Below are 8,105 nucleotides of genomic sequence, written 5' to 3' on the forward strand. Positions count from 1 at the left end.
TCCTCCCCTCCTCTCCTCTCCCCATCCTCCCCTCCTCTCCTACCCCATCCTCCTCCCCCTATCTCTGCCCCCATCCTCCCCTCTCCAGAGACAGCCTTAGACTGGGCCCACAGGGGCCGTGGCCTGTCAGTCGTGACAGATATTGCAGCAGATATTGGGTGAGGGGGAAGGTTGAGGGGGAGGCTGTCAGTCTCCAGATAGGGCTTCTGTTTCACTGCAGATCCTGTAAGTCTGTAAGCGAGCTTGTGAGGCCTGATGAACACAACACACGGACTCCATCTCCTTGATTCAAGGAGAGGCACTGGGTAATATTGGCTGTCCTCCCGTATACCTCCTTAAATACCCCAAGGAGCAAGAGACAGGGAGGAGACATATCACTACTGTGACTCAGTTGGTAGAGCATGGAGCTTGCAATGGCACAATTCTGGGTCTGATTCCCGCTGGGGCCAACCATATGAAAATGGATAAACTTGCACATAATTGGCAGTGCAGTTTAAATGATTGGTTTGAGTGTACACACACACCAAAGGGGCATATTCGGTTACTAGCCCTCTAACCACTAGGCTACCTGCCGCCCCTGAGCATTGCATGAACATTCATAGCATATAGATGTGCCTCTGCCTCTCCCTCTTCCTCTCCCTGTGCCTCTACCTCTCCCTGCCTCTCCCTCTTCCTCTCAGTCTCTTTCTTCCTCTCCCTGCATCTTCCTCTCCCTCTCTCTCTTTCTGCCTCTGCCTTTCCCTCTGCCTCATCCTCTTCCTCTCCTTGCCTGTGCCTCTCCCTCTTCCTCTGCTTCTCCCTGCCTCTCCCTCTCTCTCTTCCTCTCTCTTTGCCTCTCCCTCTTCCTCTCCCTGCATCTCCCTTTACCTCTTCCTCTCCCTCTCACACTTCCTCTACCTCTTCCTCTCCCTGTGCCTCTCCCTCTGCCTCTCTCGTTGCCTCTGCCTCTCTCTTTGCCTCTGCCTCTCCCTCTTCCTCTCCCTGCATCTCCCTCTCCCACTCCCACTTCCTCTCCCTCTCTTCCTCTCCCTCTGCCTATACCCTGTCTCTTATACACATCTAGATGTGTATAAGAGACAGTCCTATTACATCGCTCATCTCTACTTTTAATCTCCCTCTCCCTCTCCCTCTCCCTCTCCCTCTCCCTCTCCCTCTCCCACTCCCTCTCTCTTTGCCTCTGCCTCTCCCTCTTCCTCTCCCTGCATCTCCCTCTCCCACTCCCACTTCCTCTCCCTCTCTTCCTCTCCCTCTGCCTATACCTATCTCTTTGCCTCTGCCTCTCCCTGCCTCTTCCTGCATCTTCCTCTCCCTCTTCCTCTCCCTCTGCCTATGTCTCTCTTTGCCTCTCCCTTCCTCTACCTCTGCCTCTTCCTCTCCCTGCATCTCCCTCTGCATCTTCCTCTCCCTCTGCCTATGCTTCTCTCTTTGCCTTTGCCTCTCTTTTTCCTCCTCCCTCTTCCTCTCCATCTCCCTCTCTGTCTGGTGCATGTTCTAAACCAGATGGCTTGTGAAGTACTAGGTGACTATGGAAAGTAGTGGTCAGAGCATAATGGACTACTAGACCATAATGTAGGTCTACAGTATTTCTCAGTCCTGGTCCTGGGGACCCTCTTGCCCTAGCACTAACACACCTGATTCAACTAATGAACTCATCACCAAGCCTTTGATTTGAATAAGGTGGGTTAGTGCCAGGGCCAGGATTGAGAAACACTAATGTAGGAGACTGTTAGACATCACAGTAAGGACGCACATTGAGGGGATGGTGGACTAGATGTCCTGGATATAGCAGATACATGATGCTACATGACATACCATCATTCATTCTTAATATCTGGGCAGGCCAGTCATCCGTTTGCTGACGGGGGCTGCATGCGTCAGTGACAGGTTTCACCTTCATAGAGAGCAGCACAACCTGTTACTCACACACACAGGGAGGTTGAAAACAACAAACAAGAGGAACACACTGGCACAGGTTTCCACTAGAGATGGATCTGTGGCTTTTCCACCTGACCCGATAAGCATAAAAAAATGATTAAATGGATACCCGTTCTGAACGGACCAGAGGACAGTCAGACCCGTTCCGAAAAGGCCTGTGGAAAAACAGATGCAAAAATAGCGCCATCAATAAACGAGTGATATTGGCCAAATGATCCACAGTTATGTGTCCTAAACCCTAGAGAGACCGGGAGAAAGATGCCATGTTCCCAACAGCAACATGCATTTCTTTAAATTTGCCAGATAAGCTACTACTGCAAAACAGATAGTCAGTGCCTTCAGAAAGTATTCACGACTCTCTTACCACAGTTTGTTGTGTTGTGTCACTCGCCTACAATCAACTCCCCAAAATGTCAAACTGGAATTATATTTTTTGAAAACAAAAAGCTGAAATATCTTGAGTCAATAAGTATTAAACCATTTTGTTATTGTAAGCCTAAATAAGTTCAGGAGTAAAAATGTGCCTAACAAGTCACATAAATAAGTTGCATGGACTCACTCACAGTAATAGTGTTTAACAGGATTTTTTTAATGACTACCTCATCTCTGTTCCCCACACATACAATTATCTGGAAGGTCCCTCAGTCGAGTAGTGAATTTCAAATACAGATTGAACCACAAAGACCAGGGAGGTTTTCCAAAGCCTCACGAAGAACGGGGAAGTTATGAATTACTCTTTGGATGGTGTATCAATACACCTAGTCACTACAAAGATACAGGCATCCTTCCTAACTCAGTTGCCAGAGAGGAAGGAAACTCAGGGATTTCACCATGAGGCTGATGGTGACTTTAAAACAGTTACCGGGTGCAATGGCTGTGATAGGAGAAAACTGAGGATAGTTTAACAACATTGAAGTCACTCCACAATAATAACCTAATTGACAGAGTGAAAAGAAGGAACCCTGTACAGATACAAAATATTCCAAAACATGAATCCTGTTTGCAGTAAAGCACTAAAGTAAAAAAATATAAAAAGTGGCAAAGAAATTAACTTTATGTCCTGAATACAAAGTTTTATGTTTGGGGCAAATCCAACACAACACATCACTGAGTACCACTGTTCAAGAATGGTGGTGGCTGCATCATGTTATGGGTATGCTTGTCATCAGCAAGGACTAGGAAGTTTTTTAGGATAAAAATAAATGGAATAAAGCTAAGCACAGGCAAAATACTATAGGAAAACCTGGTTCAGTCTGCTTTCCAACAGACACTTGGACACAAATTAAAATTTCAGCAGGACAATAACCTAAACCACAAGGCCAAATCTACATTGGAGTTGCTAACCAAGGTGACATTGAATGTTCCTGAGTGGCCTAGTTAGAGTTCTGACCTAAATGGGCTTGAAAATCTATGGCAAGACTTGAAAGACAATGATCAACAACCAACTTGACAGAGCTTGAAGATTTATTTAAAGAATAATGTGTAAATGTTGTATATTCCAGGTGTGCAAAGCTCTTAGAGACTTGCCCATAAAGACTCACAGCTGAAATTGTTTCCAAAGATGATTCTAACCTATATTTATGTATTTACATTTCAATCAATTTGCTAAATTTCTAAAAACATGTTTCACTTTGTCTTTATAGGTTATTGTGTGTAGATGGGTGAGATTTTTATTTATTTAATCCATTTTGAATTCAGGCTGTAAAACAACAAAATGTGGAATAAGTCAAGGGGTATGAATACTTTCTGAAGGCGCTGTATAGAGACCTGTTTGAATGACTTGCAATTAACTGACACAGATTACAAGCTCGCACAGGTCTCATCACCTCACACACATTAAATGAACAGAGGACGTGTCCAATCAGGTCCAGTCGGTAAATCAATTTTAATTGCACATATCCGAGACCCAATTACAGTGCATTCGGAAAGTATTCAGACCCCTTGACTTTTTCACATTTTGTTACGTTACAGCCTTATTCTGAAATGGATTCAATTGTTATTTTTCTTTATCAATCTACAGTCGTGGCCAAARGTTTTGAGAATGACACAAATATTAATTTTCACAAAGTTTGCTGTTTCAGTGTCTTTTGATATATTTGTCAGATGTTACTATGGAATACTGAAGTATAATTACAAGCATTTCATAAGTGTCAAAGGCTTTTATTGACAATTACATGAAGTTGATGCAAAGAGTCAATATTTGCAGTGTTGACCCATCTTTTTCAAGACCTCTGCAATCCGCCCTTTCTTGCAAAATCAATGCTTGGAGTTTGTCAGAATTTGTGGGGTTTTGTTTGTCCACCCGTCTCTTGAGGGTTGACCACAAGTTCTCAATGGGATTAAGGTCTGGGGAGTTTCCTGGCCTTGGACCCAAAATATCGATGTTTTGTTCCCAGAGCCACTTAGTGATCACTTTTGCCTTATGGCAAGGTGCTCCATCATGCTGGAAAAGGCATTGTTCGTCACCAAACTGTTCCTGGATGGTTGGGAGAAGATGCTCTCGGAGGATGTGTTGGTACCATTCTTTATTCATGGCTGTTCTTAGGCAAAATTGTGAGTGAGCCCACTCCCTTGGCTGAGAAGCAACCCCACACATGATGGTCTCAGGATGCTTTACTGTTGGCAGACACAAGAATGATGGTAGCGCTCACTGTCTTCTCCGGATGGCCCAATGCAATGGAAGGGGATCATCAGAGAAAATGACTTTACCCAGTCCTCAGCAGCCAATCCCTGTACCTTTTGCAGAATTTTCAGTCTGTCCCTGATGTTTTTCCTGGAGAGAAGTGGCTTCTTTGCTGCCTTCTGGAAACCAGGCCATCTCCAAAAGTCTTCGCCTCACTGTGCATGCAGATGCACTCACACCTGCCTGCTGCCATTCCTGAGCAAGCTCCTGTACTGGTGGTTGCGCGATCCGCAGCTGAATCAACTTGATGAGACGGTTTCTGGCGCTTGCTGGACTTTCTTGGGCGTCCTGAAGCCTTCTTACACAACAATTGAACCGCCTCCTTGAAGTTCTTGATGATCCGATAAATAGTTGATTTAGGTGCAATCTTACGGCAGCAATATACCTTGCCTGTGAAGCCCTTTTTGTGCAAAGCAATGATGACGGCACGTTTTTTCCTTCCAGGTAACCATGTTTGCAGTGGAAGAACAATGATTCCAAGCACCACCCTCCCTTTTGAAGCTCCAGTCTGTTATTCGAAGGCATCAGCATGACAGAGTGATCTCCAGCCTTGTCCTCGTCAACAACTCACACCTGTATAAAATGAGAGAATCACTGACATGATGTCAGCTGGTCCTTTTGTGGCAGGGCTGAAATGCAGTGGAAATGTTTTTGGGGGATTCAGTTCATTTGCATGGCAAAGAGGGACTTTGCCATTAATTGCAATTCATCTGATCACTCTTCATAACATTCTGGAGTATATGCAAATTGCCATCATACAAACTGAGGCAGCAGACTTTGTGAAAATTTATATTTTTGTCATTCCCAAAACTTTTGGCCACGACTGTACACACAATACCCCATAATGAAAAAGCGAAAACAGGTTTTTAGACATTTTTGCAAATGTATTAAAAATTTTAAATATATCAGGCCAGACCCAGATCTGAGACAAAAATCTGAATTTGGAACCAGGACCTGCTCGGGTCTCGGGTCAGATATCAGAATTCAGGTCTGTTAGACCCATGAAGACCTCTAGCTCACACACACACGCATGCACATATCCACCAATGTACTTGAACACACACACACACACACACACACACACACACAAACATCCACACACATCCACACACATCCACACACACAGACACGCTCAGCCACCACAAATGCACACACATGCACGCACACACATACACACACACAATGTCATGCTGTATGAACATCGCACTCGCACACACTGAAGGCCTTTGAGGTTCAGGTGAAAGACACAGTCATCTGCTCCAACATTACTATTCACTCATACTACTGACTACTACAGTAGTATGAACTTCACCAGAGGAATACAAGGCATTTCCCTGCTTCAGTACAGCTCAAAGTATCTGACTAAAACAAATCTAGAATCAGCCATATTGACCTGAGATGACAAATACAAATTCACACAAATGGCTGAAATGCATTGTGACTCTTTTGCTGTGGCTACGGCTGGCTGATCATTCCCTAGGAGCCGACCGGGAGCATCGGACCGGACACCGGGGAACGTTTCCATCTGGAACACTCTGACAGCTCCACTCCGCTTCGTTAAACCAAGGAGCTCTATGAAGGCCAAGCGCTGCAGAGCGTTACTCCAGCCGGATCGATAATCCCAGACCTGCTCACTGGCTCCAGGAATTTACTGTTCAGTCCAACTGTCTCATGCCTCTGCTGTACATAATGGATAGATGGCGGACAAGGAAGCACAAGCTGATCTGGTATGCTTTGACTAATCTACCCTTATTTCTACTCTACTCATCTCTCATATCTCTAATTTCCTCTCTCTCTCCTCCATTATTTCCTCCCTTCTCATGAATCATCCTTCTTGAACTGTCTTTTAGCCCCTCCCTTCCTCTCCACTCATCCTCTCCCTCCTTCCACTCATCCCATCCCCTCCCTTCCTCTCCACTCATCCCCTCTCCTCATCTCCACTCATCCCCTCTCCTCATCTCCACTCATCCCCTCTTCTCTACTCATCCTCTCTACTCATCCCCTCCTCTCCACTTATCCCTTCCACTCCTCCATCCATCTTCCTCTTCTCTGATCTAGACTTAAACCCTGTCTGTGATATGGGGCCAAGATGTTACTCACTCTGAGGCCTCATCTCCTCACTTCTCTCGCTCTCTCTCTCTTCCTCTTCCTTAGCGTCAAAATATCACCCATAGCTAACTCACTCTTCTCATGTCCTTTCTACACCTCTCCTCTCTTCCCATCCTCCCTGGTTTAAACCGGTCATGTTAAAAGCTTAGATTAAAACTAGATGTCACAGGAATATCCGTCTGTCAATCCAGGAGGAGTGTTTAATCCCAGGGTCCTTAGTTTAGTGATGAGCTTGGAGGGCACGATGGTGTTGAACGCTGAGCTGTAGTCAATGAACAGAAATCTCACGTAGGTGCTCCTCTTATCCAGGTGGGAGAGGGCAGTGTGGAGTGCAGTAGAGATTGCATCATCTGTAGATCTGTTGGGGCGGTATGCACATTGGAGTGGGTCCAAGGTGTCTGGGATAATACATATTCATGTGATTACTGCACATCCATGACTATTAAATTATATATTATACTGCACAATACTCTAATCGTCTTTGATTACCACACATTCTGTTCATCTTTGTTAAAAATAAATACAAGCCTACCACACCCATGAACAGTGGGGACAACAACACATTTGTAACCACACACACACACACACACACACACACACACACACACACAGTAGATTAGTGGGCTCCATACACACACACACACATTCCCACAACCTGGGAGGAGGCTACAGTCTGGTTACAGGCTAGTTGGATCTAAGGAGCACTGAGGCTGAGTGAGGGGGCTGGCTGCTGGCCATTATAATGCAGAACTGCCGACAGGAAAGAGAACTGTTCCCCTGCTGTGAGACTAACACTGCCACTACAAATCAGTGTGTGTGTGTGTGTGCGTGTGTGTGGCCATGTGTGTAAATGTATATGTGCGTGCATGCGTGTGTCTTCACACGTGAGATGAGACGACTAACAGAAGATTACAGATCAGAGAAATATGGCAGTTTATCAGGAACCAACAATCTCATCTGTGGAAACTGTGTGCCAGTGGTGTGTCTGGGCATTAACACAGCAGTGATATGTGAGTCTATCCTCCATTTTGGGGATTGTGATGATGGTTGCTGACTGCCTGGCTCAGCAGCAGAGCTCCAGCCCAGCTATAACAACACATATACACACACGTTGTTATACACACACACACACACACACACACACATGCATTAACACAAACACACGTTGTTACAAACAAAGGGACAAAYACACACACACACACCATTATGAGTTGGGATGGCAGTGTTTGACAGCGTGAGTGTGCTCAACTCAACTGGATGACTTATTCAACAAAACCGGAGCTGATGCTAAATAATGACCTCGAGTTTATGCTAAATAAAGACCTCGAGTTGATGCTAAATAATGACCCCGAGTTGATGCTAAATAATGACCCAGAGT

The sequence above is a fragment of the Salvelinus sp. IW2-2015 genome, linkage group LG11 (genome assembly GCF_002910315.2).
Source record: "Salvelinus sp. IW2-2015 linkage group LG11, ASM291031v2, whole genome shotgun sequence".
Classification (NCBI taxonomy): domain Eukaryota; kingdom Metazoa; phylum Chordata; class Actinopteri; order Salmoniformes; family Salmonidae; genus Salvelinus; species Salvelinus sp. IW2-2015.